The sequence below is a fragment of the Miscanthus floridulus genome, chromosome 6, assembly GCF_019320115.1.
Source record: "Miscanthus floridulus cultivar M001 chromosome 6, ASM1932011v1, whole genome shotgun sequence".
In the NCBI taxonomy this organism is placed as follows: domain Eukaryota; kingdom Viridiplantae; phylum Streptophyta; class Magnoliopsida; order Poales; family Poaceae; genus Miscanthus; species Miscanthus floridulus.
The window spans coordinates 141,457,204-141,473,279 of record NC_089585.1 but is presented as its reverse complement, the minus strand read 5'-3'; positions in this window follow the sequence as shown (position 1 = coordinate 141,473,279).

The window sequence follows — 16,076 nt, the reverse complement described above, 5'->3', positions numbered from 1 at the left end:
TGCACGTATGTATATGTAAACTGCGTACAAGGCAACACCATCGGGGGTCAGCGGTAACCCGCCGGGCTGAGGCCAACACGGTCCACAGCGAGCTCACAGACATCGAACAGGACGGGCAGGGGCCACCGCCGCCAAGGAGTCTCAAGGGAGATTTGTTGCCAGATGGCTCAAACACGCTTCACACACAAGATCTTGCGCTAATGCAGATGGGCGAAACAACAAAGGAGAAGCCCAAGCAAGCTCTGGCCTTGTTTAGTTGGGTGAAGTTTAGGATTTTGGCTACTGTAGCACTTTCGTTTTTATTTGGCAATTAGTATTCAATCATAGATTAATTAGGCTCAAAACGTTCGTCTTACGATTTCTAACAAAACTGTGCAATTAGTTTTTTTTTCGTCTACATTTAATGCTCCATGCGCGTATCGCAAGATTCGATGTGATGGCTACTGTAGCACTTTTTGGGACCGATCCAGTACCTGTAGAGTGCTGCGTACGTGTAAGCTGCTCCATGCATGCGTGCTGTTGTGGTGTGGATGCAGGCTGCGTGCGTTTACTCCAAGCCAAAGTAGCCGCCCAAAACTGACTGCACGCACTCACTGACCACAGACTACGACGACTAGCTACTAGCTCGTGACCACCAGAAGCCGCTAGCAGCAGAACCTAGTTGAGTCTAGTGAGTTAGGTGTGGTGCACACTTGTTTAAACTAGCTCTAGATAGCTCCTATGAATGCTTAAGATCCTTTGGAGTAAACTTCATTCATATATGTTCGAGACTTGGAAGTGAATGGAGGGTCAAATGCTGACCGGACGCTGGCTCCGGTGCGACCGGACGCTGGCCGCAGGGTCCGGTCAGTTCATTTGATCAAGAGACTGTATTCGGTGCGACCGAACGCTGAAGTCTAGCGTCCGGTCGACTCCAGTAAGGTTCCAGAGAAGGGAATCTGTGACCAGACGTGTCCGGTCAGTACTGACCGAACCCTGGGGGTTCAGCGTCCGGTCAAGTACAATAAGGTTCTAGTAAGGGTTTAATGCGACCGGACGCGTCCGATCAGTGGTGACCGGACCCTACCAGCGTCCGGTTAACACATTTTCACTAGTTCATGGGTTAAACTGACCGGAGCGTCCGATCAACACGACCGGAGCGTCCGGTTACCCCGCAGAAGCTCATAATGGTTCGTTTTTTAGGCTGCCTTATAAATAGAAGCTCCACTCGTGTGTGGAGTTACTTTTGCTCATTCCAACAGCTGAGAAACACGTTTGTGAGTGCCAAGAAGAGCAAGGTCCTAGTGAGGTGATTGAGATTTGAGAATCCAAGAGAGTAGCCTCATTAGTGAATCAAGAGTAGCAAAGTGTGCATCCATCTTCTCATTAGGCTTCGCGTGGTCAAGTGAGAGTTCATGCTTGTTACTCTTGGTGATCGCCATCACCTAGATGGCTTGGTGGTGATTGGGAGCTTGGTGATCACCCGGTGGAGCTTGTGGGTGACCCAACTCAAGTTGTGAGCGGCTTTGGGTGATTCACCGTGACGGAGTGTCGAAGAATCAACCCGTAGAGAGCACTTGATCCTTGCGCGGATCAAGGGGGAGCTACACCCTTGCGTGGGTGCTCCAACGAGGACTAGTGGGGAATGGTGACTCTCCGATACCTCGGCAAAACATCGCCGCGTTCCTCTCTCTCTATTCACTTTGAGCATTTACTTTGAGTATTTACTTTGAACAATTCAATACTTGTTTTTACATTCATAGAATTGCCATGCTAGAGTAAGTTTGGAACATAGGTTGCAAGTCCGTTGTGCGTTAGTTTGATAGAAATACTTTTCTAGGCACAAGGGGTTAATTGGGCTATCCGTAGGATTTGATTATTGAAAGAAAATTTAGAATTAGCCCAATTCACCCCCCCTCTTTTGGGCATCTTGATCCTTTCAATTGGTATCAGAGCCTCGTGCTCATGTTTTAAGCTTAATCGCTTTGAGCAAGATGTCTCACGGGGATGGACCTCCTCCTATCTTTGAGGGAGATGACTTTCCATATTGAAAAATCTGCATGGAGGCGTACTTAGAAGTTCTAGACGTTGGTATTCTTAGAGCCACCTCTCAAGGCTTCCCAAAACCTCGGGATGCTACTAACCTACAAGGCGATGAGGTTAACTATGAAAAATGGAATGCAAAGGCTCGTAACACCATCTTTAGAGGCCTTTACAAAGATGTGTTCAACCGTGTAAGGAACCACAAAGACGTACATGCACTATGGTCGGATGTTTGTGCGCTCCATGAGGGAACCAAGAGTGAGCGTGAGGAACGCTATCATCTTATGATTAAAAAGCTAAATTCATTTGAGATGCTTCCCAAAGAAAGTGCTAATGAGATGTATTCTCGTTTAAATGTTCTTGTAGAGGAAGTCAATGGGCTTGGACTTACTCAAATGTCACCATCCGATGTTGTGAGAAAGATCTTGAGTGTCCTCCCCATTGACAAATATGGGCACATTGTGACCGTGCTACATCAAGGTAATCTTTCCGCCGCTACACCGACACAAATCTTGAGAAAGATCAATGCTCATGAGATGTACATGCACATCACGTCACAAGATGGCTCATCCTCTACATGCACATCACTCTACAAGATGGCCCCTAACACCAGCTCAGTGCATGTACCCGTACTTGCTGCGTACGTACTGTGCTAGATCATAGACACAGACCATCCTAGCTTTTTTTTTTGTTTTTTTTTTACACACGGATCGGAGATGGAAGCTAAGGCTAGTCACGGGTCGGGGCCCATGGCAACGGTATGGCATCGCGCATGCATGCCTAGCAGTTTGGCCAAGAGCACTCGAGAAAACTACTAAAACCAAGACGGCCCGTGGCAGCTGCATGCACTCTCCCGGTCTCTCCTCTACAACCATGCAGGTAAGAGATCGAGGAAGATGGAGGTGGTGTTGTCTATCACACCTCAGTCTTTTTCAGCATCTAGCTTAGGCACTGAGGATTGCGGAGGGCGAGAAGAGAAGAGAACAACGGGCGTGCAGGACCGCACGGAGTCGTGTCGCCGTGACACAACTCGATCATGCGTGTATATAAACTGACGGCATGCGATGCGATGCAACAAACTCGATCATACAGAGCCGGTGCGGTGGCTGGCAGTACGTCGTCGGTACATAGAGAACGTGGCAGGGAACTTGGCCAAGCGTCTGGATAGATGCCGGTACGGTGGCAGTCCAAACTCCAAAGCATGCATGCTGGTGTACATGATGCATGCGTCTACTCCAAGCCAAATTAAAAAGTAGTACTAGCCGCCCAACTGACTGATGTGATGTACTCACCCAGGAAAAGCTGCCCGAAGGCGGAGTCCATTGTGGGCAGTTGGCGACGCAGTCCAATCGGCCCCTCACTGACCGATACGCTCAGACTAATCGGTCCCTGGTGAGCCGACAGCACCCTACGTGAAAAGAAACAGTAGCGCCGCAGGTGATCGAGGGCCAGGACCAATCGGCCCCTCACTGGCCGATAGGCTAAGACCAGTCGGCCCCTGGTGTGCCGACAGGGCCCTACGTGAAAAAGATGGATGTGTCTAGTGGGTGCTCGAGTGTTTCTAGGCCGGCCGACACCCGAGCATTTAAGGCCTGCCGGACACTGGATTGGGAAAAGGAAAGAGAGTCGAGTGTTTCTAAGCCTCAGTTAGATTGTGAAAAAATTTCAACCTAATAAATAGTACTATTTTCGTTTTATTTGACAAATATTGTCCAATCGTGGACCAACTAGGCTCAAAAGATTCATCTCGTGATTTTCAACTAAATTGTGTAATTAGTTACTTTTTTTATCTATATTTAATACTCCATGCAAACGGCTAAAAATTAATGTGATGGAAAGAGAGTGAAAAAACTTAGAATTTGGATGACATCTAAACAAGACCCTAATCCTATCTACACTCGATTGCCGTGACCGTTAGATCCCGGTCAAATGAACCAAAAAAGTGATCCAAATACTACAAAAATATTAAACAAGCAAAACAAAAAAAATAGCCAGATTATTTTTATGGTAGCCAAATTAGAAAAATTCAAAGGGAAATCAAATAAAACATACAAATTTTGAAAAAAAGGCAAAAAAGATCAAATAATTGTTCAAATAATTCTGATCAATTATAATTAGGAATAATCAATTTATATCAATTAAACACAGAATTTACACCAAAATAGGAAGTGTAAAATATGGTCCAATACGATGTAATCTGCTCCTACTAAAGTACCAAGAAAGAACGCAATTGTAGCACAGTGTCATGTTTTAGTATCTCGAGTTTAACCAATTATAAATAAAAAAATATTAATATTTATGGTATCAAATAAATACTACTTTCATAAAAAATAATTTAGAGCCATAAATGCGAATATTATTCACTAGAAACTTAGTGAAATATAAACTATTTTTACTCGCACGCAACTCATTGTTGTATTCTTGTGTGGACGGAGCGAGGAATGAATCTGCATATATACAAACTAGGGCCTTGTTTAGTTCCATGAATTTGGATTTTGGGTCTATTGTAGCATGTTCGTTTTTATTTGGCAAATAGTGTTCAAACATGGACTAATTAGGCTTAAAACGTTCGTCTCGCAATTTCCCACTAAACTGTGCAATTAGTTTTTCTTTTCGTCTATATTTAATGCTCTATACAAAAGCCGCAAACATTCGATGTGACAGGTACTGTAGCAATTTTTTGAAAATTGGGGTGGAACTAAACAAGGCCTAGATGTCCGTGCACCAAAGTGGAGTTGTAGCAAGCACTGCACCGGCGATCTAACTCACATGCGCCTGCTGGCCACCCTGCCACGCCCATGGTTGCGCATGGTCCCGGGCACCAGCAGCACGCGGGCGCAGGCGCTCGACCGCACCCTGCCACCCTGAGCCCCACACGACGGCGTGCGTACACCATCATCGAATCTGCATGCATGCAGGCAGCGGTGCAGAGGGGGCAGGTGGGGGACCACGTGGAGCACAGAAGATCAGCGGGCGGACGGATAAAAATACTGGAGCAACCAGTAGCTTTAGCGGAAAACAAACAGCGGCTCAGACCCCTACGTGGGCACGTGGCCAACCATCCGCCAGGTGAAAAGAAACAGCAACTATGTGAAATGAAATAAACAAAAGAAAAAAAAATGGACATGGCCAGCTGCGGACTCATGGCATACCTGGAGGCCAAATTCCTTTGATGAAGCTTGTGTGCTGGCCTTATTGCAGGAAGAGTTGCTGTAATCTACTAGGCGCAAAGAGGGTCGGCGTCTTGACACTTTCACTTCCACCAAGTTTGCCGGCGTTCGACCCACTGTGACATAGGTTCCATTGGCTACTGACAAGACTAGCAAAGCGGCACCGGCGGTTGGAGCTGAGCGGCGTGGCCGTGGTGTGGAGGATCGGCTTAACACTCTTCGTTCATATCGCCGTGCACGTGGTCTCTGTATTCATTGTGGAGAAAAATGGTCCCATGATCACCGCTGTTTTGAAAACATTCAGTTGCATGTTCTACAAGAATTTTGGGATATTTGTCACAATGATGCCAGCTCTGATGATAGTCAGCCTGCTGAAGAGCCAACCGAAGCTCAGGTACTATTGGTAGTGTCTCTTGCAGCTCTGAATGGCAGTACCGCAGCAAGTACTATGCAATTCCAGGGGGCTATTCAAGGGGTACCAGTTAAGATTTTGTTGGACTCGGGCAGCTCTCATACATTTGTCAGTTTTGCTCTGAGCTCCAGGTTGATAGGACAAACTTCTCTACCAGTACCTCTCCGTGTTAAGATTGCTAATGGCTAGGTTTTGGACTGTGCTGCCACTTTTCCGCAGTTGGAATGGGAGGTACAGGGTTGCTCTTTCCATACAGATGCTAAAGTGCTCCCTCTGGCTCACTATGACTTGGTGGTGGGTATGGACTGGTTGGCTCAGTACAGCCCAATGCAGGTTGATTGGGCACAGAAATGGTTGGTCATTTCTTATGAAGGCGCCTTCCGGACATTGCAGGGGGAGCTACACAGCTTGCCTCCCGGCTCGGTAATCCATGTGACTACAGTGACGGAGGACAACCCTACTTCGGCTTCACCCACTCAACCAGCCGTTATAACTCAGCTTTTGCAAGAATTTCAGTCGGTGTTTGAACCATTGTAGGGTTTCCCCCCGGAGCGTGCTTTTGCCCATGAGATTCCGCTGATACCGGGCGCAGCTCCTGTCAATGTGCGACCCTATCATTACCGCATGCGTTCAAGGATGAGATTGAGCGCCAGATCTCTTCAATGCTCACCTCCGGCATTGTGCAGCCTAGTCAAAGTCCTTTTTCCTCTTCTGTACTCCTTGTCAAGAAGGACGGGACGCATCGGTTTTGCGTGGATTTAAGGCATCTCAACGCCATTACAGTAAAGGCCAAGTACCCAGTGCCGGTGATTGAGGAACTTTTTGATGAGTTGCATGGGGCGTCCTAGTTTTCAACTTTGGACTTGACCGCTGGATATCATCAAATTCGTCTGAAGCCGGGTGAAGAACATAAAACGACATTCCAAACTCATACTAGACAGTATGAATTCCGGGTGATGGTGTTTGGGTTGACTGGCGCACCCGCTACTTTCCTGAAGGCCATGAACATCACTTTGGGGTCCTTATTGCGCAAGTGCGTGTTGGTATTCTTTGACGATATCTTGATATTCAGTCGGACTTTGGAAGAACACATTGAACATGTACACATTGTGTTGGAACTGCTGTAGTGGGACAGATGGCAAGTTAACTTCTCCAAGTGTGTCTTTGCTCAGCGCCAGTTGCGTTATTTGGGCTATCTGATCTCTGAACAAGGAGTTGCCACTGATCCAGACAAGGTCCATGCAGTGTTGCACTGGCCAACTCCTTCCTCTGTCAAGGAATTGCGTAGCTTCTTAGGTTTGGCCGGCTATTACCGTCGCTTTGTCCACCATTTTGGTATGATCTCTCGGTCCCTCACCGATCTTCTAAAAAAAGGGGCTCTATTCGTCTGGACTGAAGTTCAGGAGCAATCATTTTTGGCACTCAAGATAGCTTTGACCTCAGCTCCGGTTTTGGCCATGCCCAACTTTTCTAAGCCCTTCATCATCGAGACTGATGCTAGTGGGACTGTTGTCGGTGCAGTCTTGATGCAGCAGGGCCATCCACTAGCATTCTTGAGTAAATCTCTTAGTCCACGTTTACAGGGTCTGTCCACATATGAAAAAGAATATCTGGCAATTCTTATGGCTGTTGAGCAGTGGCATAGTTATCTACACCTTGCTGAGTTTCATATCCTGACTGATCACAAGAGCTTAGTATGGTTGGAGGACCAACGTCTTCATACCTCATGGCAGCAAAAGGTTTTTACTAAGCTCCTTGGGCTGCAATACCGCATTGTGTACAAGAAGGGTGTTGATAATGGAGCGGCCGATGCCTTGTCACGAGCTCTGGTACTCCAATGTGTTGCCATGTCGGTCTGCCAACCAGAGTGGTTAATTGAAGTGCTGCAGTCTTATGCTAGTGAAACTGTGGCTCAAGAGTTGTTGGCCAAGCTCTCTAATTCCTCAGTGTCTTTACCCCATTATACTCTCCAGGATGGTCTGATTCATTACAAGGACCGTATCTGGGTTGGGAATGATGCTGTCGTGCATTTAAAGTTGGTGCAAGCAATGCATGCCAGCGCAGTTGGTGGACACAGTGGGCTTCCGGTAACTTACCGGCGCATTAAGCAGCATTTTTACTGGCCTGGTTTGAAGGATGCGGTGCGTGCTTTTGTGATTGAATGCACAATCTGCCAGTAGGCCAAGCCTGACCGCAGCAAGCTTCTAGGGCTGCTTCAACCGTTGCCAGTGCATGAACGTTCCTGGAAGGTGTTATCACTGGATTTTGTAGAGGGTTTGCCTATGTCTGAAGGGTACAACTATATTCTGGTGGTCGTGGATCTCTTCAGCAAGTATGCTCATTTTCTCAGTCTTCGTCACCCCTTCACCGCTGCTACAGTGCCAAGCACTTCATTTCTCAGGTCTATCGCCTTCATGGTATGCCTTCGGCCCTCGTCTCTGATCATGATAAGATTTTCACCAGTGCTCTATGGCGAGAATTGTTCAAGTTGGCAAAGGTAGAGCTTCATATGAGTACTGCCTACCACCCTCAATCAGTGTTTGGAAACCTTCTTGCCCTGCTATGTTCATGCTTGTCGCAAGCAGTGGCATCAGTGGATTGATTTAGCTGAGTATTGGTACAACACAAGTTGGCATTCGACACTGGGGCGATCTCCTTTTGAGGTGCTTTATGGATATGCTCCGACACATTTTGGCCTCAGTTCTGTCGATGAGCAACCTGTTACTGACATTGTTGGGTGGCTGCATGACCGTGAGCTGATGTCTGCAAGTATACGACAGCATTTGCTTTGCGCCAAGCAACATATGAAGCATGCTGCTGATTCCCATCGTTCAGAGCGTCAATTCCAAGTTGATGATTGGGTCTTCCTCAAGCTTCAACCCTATGTGCAAACGTTAGTTGCTGATAGAAGCAATTAGAAGCTCGCTTTCAAGTATTTCGGACCTTACAAGGTGTTGGCACGTGTTGGCTCGGTGGCGTACAGGCTGGGACTTCCGCCTTCTTCTATGATCCATCCCGTATTCCATGTTTCTCAGCTCAAGAAGGCGGTGGGTGCTCAACACACTGTTACTTCAACTTTACCTCCGACGTTGGCTCAATGGAGTGTTCCTGAGCGCATCCTTCAGCGCCGTCAGTTACTGCGTGGTAAGAAATTCATTCAACAAGGTCTTATTAAGTGGTCTAACTTACCAGTTTCATTAGCCACTTGGGAAGACTTGAAATCTCTGCATCAGCGGTTCCCTCGCGTCAATTTGTGGCTGCAACATGGCGCGCAAGAGAGGGGGAATGTCAGCGCTACATCAGCTGACGATGACCAGATGCAGAGTTCAGCTAGGCCAAGGGAAGAAAGGCCGAAGAGGCCCAGAACGGGCAACACGCGCTACACTGGGCCCGAGTGGGCGTCCAAGTGATCCGCGATGGAGGCGAACGCGCTGCAGCGGCTGAACCGTGTCGAGTGCGTAGATATACATGCCAAACTATGTATCAACGGATATCAGCTATTGTAACAAACCTAACTACTGATAAGAACTCACGCTACTTCTGATTCCCATGCTTTGTTTCCCTGCCTGGGTCCGATTCTTCCGTTCTTCCTTGATCTGCTGTTGACAAGATGGCTGCTCCTTTCTTCCCCTTGGAACTCCAAACGATTGCCGTCTGCGTCCGCCGCCCAGCAGCTCGTCTCCTCTCCCGCTGCTCGTCTCTCGTTGCTCTCCTCTATTTATCCCTAGGCACCAGCGCCACTCCCTGATCTCTTTGTCCACCTCAAGCCAACAACAACATAGGAGTACGACACACAGCACAGGCCACTGAAAGCATCAATGGTTCAACCCAAAGTTCAGTCGTAGCAGATGGCCGAGGAAATGGTGGCGCAGGGCTGGTCGTCGCTTCCGGCGGACCTCGTCAACCGCGTCGCCGACTGCCTCCTCGCCACCAACGACCTCGACTGCTACATGGACCTGCGCGCCGTCTGCCACCACTGGCGCTCTGTCATCGCCGACCCCGGGAGTAACCAGCATGACCCACGCTTCCGTCTGAGCCGCTGGATCATGCTGGATGAACGCAAGGCCTCGCCGCCACCATCACCGTCGACGACGGCGCCCTCCTCTTCATCAGCACCACCATCGGCCGCTTCCTCCACAGGAGCCTGCCGCTCCTCCGCGACCCCGTCCACACCTTCATTACGAGCACCACCGATGGCCTCCTCATTCTGGCGGCCACGGACCCCTTGCACGCCGTGAGCGTCCTCAACCCCTTCACCTTCTCCCTGATCCGTTTTGTGGCGCCACTGCCGAGCGAGCCGCGGTCGTGGCTCCGGCTCACTGCCGACGTGCGGGTTGGTTCTTCGCCTACTCTGTTTTTGGTCTCCGTCGGGCGAAGCTGGGTGTACTGGGCGGAACCCTAGAGCGAGTCTTTCTCTGTCGAGATGAGGCACCACAGCCACAGGTATCCTGCTAGCAAGCTCCCACTGACTACCGCTGCAGTCAACCGTAAACCTATTCCTGCTGGTGCCAAGAACATCTTTGTTCAGCTGTTTCGGTCCGAGGAGGACAAGGACTGCCGTTGTTACGTGGTGGTGGCTGCCGGCGGGGATATGCTGGCGATCTTGAAGCGGCGTCATGGCATGGATGTTTTCAAGGTTGACTCTACTGGGAACGTGGTGTAGAGGGTGAAGAGCATCGGTAGCCAAGCTCTCTTCCTCGACGTCTGGTGCCTTGTCGTTGACGCCGATTGCTTCCCAACAGTGGAGGCCAACTGCGCTTACTTCCTTCTCGATGACCTATCCTCTTGCCGGCGTTGCATCTACAAGTTTAACATTGGTACTTATGGCAACTACACGGTGGACATTCCAGATCATGAGCTAACGTGGGAAGGATACTTCTCCTACCTCGATGAGGGCTATATCGAGGATGGTGATTATGAGGACTATATCGACAACGACAAATTCTACGATGATGTTGCCTATTTAAATCATCTCTTTGATAGATACAGTATGGTTTAAGGGTTAGCGGCATGACCGACTTGGAGAGGTTAAGCCTGGCGATGTCGTTGAGGATTGAATTTGTTGGCATTGTCGGTGTTGTGACAGACTCTTGAGGGATCAAGCTTGGCGCTATCGGAAACAGTAGTTTTGACGTGTGCCACGAACACTCGACAGAGCCCGAAAAACACTCGGCAAAGGATTTGCCGAGTGTAACACTTGGCAAAGAGCACACGGCATCTACAGTACCGGCAACCAGCAGCTTTGGCGAGTGTTTTCTGTCGAGCACTCGGCAAAGACTTTACCGAGAGCTGAAAACGACACTCGGCGAAAAAAGTACGTCACGGAGTGGAAACGGTCACGACACGTTTGCCGAGTGTCAAATATTAGGCACTCGGCAAAGCTTGCCTTTTTGCCGTGTGTCAAAGTTTGGGCCCTTGGCAAATCTGGCCCATTTGCCATGTGTCAAATTATGAACACTCGGCAAAGATTGATTTTTGCCGTGTGTCAAAGACTCGACAAACTGACTCCTTTTGTTGTGTGTCAAAGTATGAGCACTCGGCAAAGACCGTTCCAAAATCCACATAATTTGGCTTCTTTGCCGAGTGTCATAGGGCAGACACTCGGCAAAGATGCCATTTTAGTCCCAGAATGCACAGAATTTATCCACGTGTCCACTTTGCCGAGTGGTTTACATCTGGCACTCGGCAAAAAGCCTCTTTGCCGAGTGTTACACTCGGCAAAGATGCCACAAATAATCAGTTTATTTGGTTCGGTCACAGCCACGTACCACATTCAAATAAACATCACATCCATCACAGATAGTTCACAATAGGCATCACAGGCAATTCATATAGATATATCGACAACACATAGATGCAAATAAACTTCAGAATCCATAAATAGTAGTCACAACTCATTCACAACCACAAGTAGTCACACGTAATCCACAAATACAAATACAAATAAAATCACAAGTACTTAGGCCACGAGTTCCACTGCGACGGGGTTGGGGCATGAGGCTCATTCGATGCCGTCGATTGATGCTGCACAAAGGAGAAGGGATTGGCATGTGTGAGACAAGATTAAACAACATTGCACACTTTGTTTTCTGAATTTATGATGCAAATGTCAATGATTTTAAATAAAATTTTGAAACCACATTTTAATATAACTGTTGCTGCTATTTTACATAGCCTAAGATTTAAAACCATGTTCCCAGCCATGAGTAGATGCAACATCCAGTAGTGCTATGTAACTGCAACTGCTACTGCTAGTTTGTCCTCCCTTTGCCTACATTGAATCTAGTTGTGCAAGCAAGTATCAATTTGTACGTGCTACTGTTAATTGATCTAGTGTTCGTGCTTGGTTTTTTGGACCATTAGTATTTCACAGCAACAACTGAGGATGAAGCAGATGATCATAAAAAAAGAAGCTGGCACATATGAATGTACTGGAATATGATTCAGCATGCTGGCACGCACTGAGGACTATGACACGAAGGTCAACATCGACAGGATTAATATCAAGGTAAACACATATTTTAAATAACTGACAATCTCTAGATGACATTTTGAATAACTTTACTCTCTTTCAAAGGATAACATTACGAGCCTCTAGAGCTTTCTCACGATGAATCATATCAAACCTTGTCCATGCTTCACCATCGAATGGATGCACCAGCTTCTCAGGATTGTATCAACATCCGTATTTGTGCCATGTCATCTGTTTTGCGGATTCCTCAGTCATATAAAGCCATTGGATCCTCGGTATGAATGGAAGGTACCGTAGGATCTTCACGGGGATTGCGAGGTGCCTCTTCTGACCATCACCACAATGTACCTCCAGGAACCTAGACGATTTACACCTCACAAAGTACTTTGCTTCCGCATGTTCTTTCCTAAATAAGATGCATCCCTTCGGACAAGCATGTATCTGCTCATATGGCATCTTAAGTGCACGAAGGAGTTTCTATGCCTCATACACGCTCTTTGGCAGGATGTGACCATCCGGGAGCAGACTACCAACAACTATTAGTATAGCATCAAAGGCTTCTCGACTCAAGCTAAATTGGGACTTTACGACCATTAGGCGTGCAATGGCATCCAGTTGAGAAACCTTGGCATGCCCATGAAGGGGTTGTTGTGCCGCGGACAACATATCGTAATACGCTTTTGTGGTTGGCTCTGACTCCTCCTCCCTACGTTCTTCATCGAAGTGAGCTTCATTATAGTCATTTAACATGTCTCCTACCCCGACATCAGCATCATAATCCTCGATGCGTTGTCTCCCGACCTCGTCTCTCATACGATCGGATTCACCATGGTAGATCCACCGGGTATAGTCCACCATAAATCCATTCTTGCAAAGATGTTTACCCATGACCACCTTTGTTTGTCGACGCGTGTTTGCACAAATGCTGCAGGGACACCAAGTGCCACGCGCTTCTTTAACCCTTGCAAATGCTAGTTCCAAGAAAGCATCGGTCTTCGCAATCCATTCATCGGTCATCAAACCCTGACAAGAGTGGCCCGTGTACATCCACTCACGGTCATCCATCCTCTAACATATCACCAAGTAATATAAAAATCAATTACATCTACAGGTTCCTATACTGTCTAATAGGTGAAGATAGGTCATAATCCCACCCGAGGATGTGTAGATGGGGTTAATTTCCATGCTCTACTCCTATCCGAGACAGAATTTCGGCAGCACCTCCCCGCTGTTCTCCAAATACACGTCCTGGCAGGGAGATTGTGTATCCGGAGAATAACAGGGAGATGCTGCTGAAACCTTGTCTCGGATCCAAGTAGAGCATGGAAACTAACTCCATCTACACATCCTCCGGCTGTCAAAAAAACGTGGACAATTCGAAACAGATACGGTTATAGATATGTAAAGATCTGCATATTTCCAATCGCATCTCTTTCGAACGGGAGACGTCTAGCTAGGTTACGTGATATACGAACATAATATGGAAAGAGGGGTGTAGGATGCCTCACCTTGCTGTCCTGCAAAGTGACGAGTCGAGGACGGTGGGGAATGATCCTTGCAATAGCCTCTTCTGCAACAAACGAACATAATAGTGTCAATTGTAAATTTCGGCTATTGGACGGAAAAAAAACAAGGCACAGGCATTTAAGTAGGGCGTTGCGTGGCAGAGCAATTTTGGTTGGTGACACGCGCAATTGTGCAATTATCAAGTGAAAAGCTCAGTTTTTCATCCCAAGATGCAAAGTTCAACATTTGTGGGATTTTTTCCTTCACTGAGAGACTGTGAAATACATGGATATTAAAAAGTTCAAATGTGTAGACAATTTTATGCATATGCACCTTGCTACAAAGCAATGAATTTTCATAATTTGTTTAAACATAGCATGGCACCACACAAAGAATCAGGACTAGCAAAAAAGAGATACTCCAATGGCATAGAGATTGCTGAGCTATAGGGAGGCTGAATGCTGCATGCATGTTTCATTCTAAAATTCAAGACCTTCCCTGAAGGGGAACGAAGGGAGGAGGGGAGAAGTATGTCAGTTGTATTTTTACTCTCATAGCACTGGGTTAGTGGTCTCAGACTTGTCCTTTCAAATCTCTACAGCAACGACCCACCAATATCATTCACTTTCCCAATGATATTGACCCCCAACCTTACTAGAAAAGAATTATTCTTGACACTCTTCTATACCACTATGACTCAACTTTATCAAACAACGACATTTTCCTATAAATTTGTAACTCCGTGGCCTGCAGAAGCTAGTACAAGCAAACACAAAATGGACAAATCTGTTCTATGCGACGCCCCACGCTGCAGCACTTGGCCACTTGGTTAGGTGGATTTGCATCACCAATGCTTATGCTGAATAAGAAAAAAGTATGTAGACTAACAACCACCAAAGAACATCCCCATCCTAGATCCTAGGAAGCAATAATGTCCTCAACAAATCATTATCAAGGTGCTGAAAATTAAGAAAATGGTGGTTCTCTGACTACAGATTCAGCTTTCCATCATTATAGAACAAACAACATGAAAATTAAGAAAATGGTGGTTCAATGAACTAAAACAAATCACATTCAGTTTTGCAAAGGCTCTCTTGTCAGAAAGCAAGTTTGGTACCAGTGGCACCGACCAGTGGAGGATGGCGAACCTAGGCGGTGGCAGCGTTGAGCTTCCGCGGCGGCGCGGGAGGCCAGCAGGGTTGAGGGGATGGCGCGCGGGAGGCCGACGTGGACGCGCGAGGTCGGGAGAGGGCACCGGGCGCCGGCCAACAGGGGTGCTGGCCGCCGGGAGTGCGTAGGGCCGGAGGGGACGGGAGTGGGCGGGCGGCGCCAGGGGCTGCTGTGGGCGGGCACGGGACAAGCGGCATCGGCGGGTGTGGGCGGGCGGCGGCGCGCGAGACCAGCGGCGCCGGGGCTGGTGTGGGCGGGCGACGGGGCCGGTCGGCGGTGTGGGCGGGCGCGGGCGCGCGGCTGTGTGTTTTACTGTGCCTATGTGTGCAGCCGGGTAGGGATTGGGGTGGTTACAAGGGAGGTTTGCCGAGTGCCCGCGATCTAGCACTCGACAAACCCCCGTTTTGTTTTTTTTTCATTTTCAATAACTAAACTGCTCGGTGGGGCCGTGAAGGGGTTTGCCGAGTGTCCTAGGTATGACACTTGGCAAAATTGAGATTTGTCGAGTGCCATATATCGGGACTCGGCAAACTGATTTGATTTTTCCATATGCCTATTCATTATTTTTGTGTAATATATTTTTATTTCCTATGGTTACTAGTGCAACATTTCAAGGCGTGTCAGAGTACAAACAATATTGTTGGCGTCGACGTTTGCCGTACCAGGCGAACACAATAGAGCCTACCACATGTGTCTGACATAAACAATATTGTGGGCGCTGACGACCGTCTCATACCCGACAGTGTGGGCAACAAGACTAGGTAGCACAAGTATTCATTCTCTCTTTCTCCAACTTATAAGGCCATCCTCTTCAAACTATAAAAGGGGATGCGCTCTCTTCTCTCTGGAGGATGTTCTCTATGGCTATTCTGATTCTGACTTTGGCTCTCCTCAAAAAAGAGAACCCAAAGAGCTCAATAGCTCTAGAACTCTAAAGCTATACAGAGCATATGCTCCAATACTTAGCACATGTTAGAAGCCCTCGTCATTCTCGGTCCTTCGGTTCAGAGTCCGACCGGGTCTCTACCACCCTCCCTTCTCATTTCTACTCGTTTGTAACCCCACAGCAAACTTCGAGCATCTGGGCGCAGGAATAAAGACACCGACCGACTGAAAACTGGACGTAGGGCACGTTGCCTGAACCAGTATAAATCCCGTATCAGTGAGTGCTAGGCCACATCCGATCACAACGCACGACAAAATTATAAATATTTACTTGTTGATCACTTTTCGCACCGACAACAGGATTAACTCCTGTGAGCACTGTTGATGACCAAATTTGATCGCTTTTTATAGTCTAAGCTTGATAGTGTGCTTAAGCAAT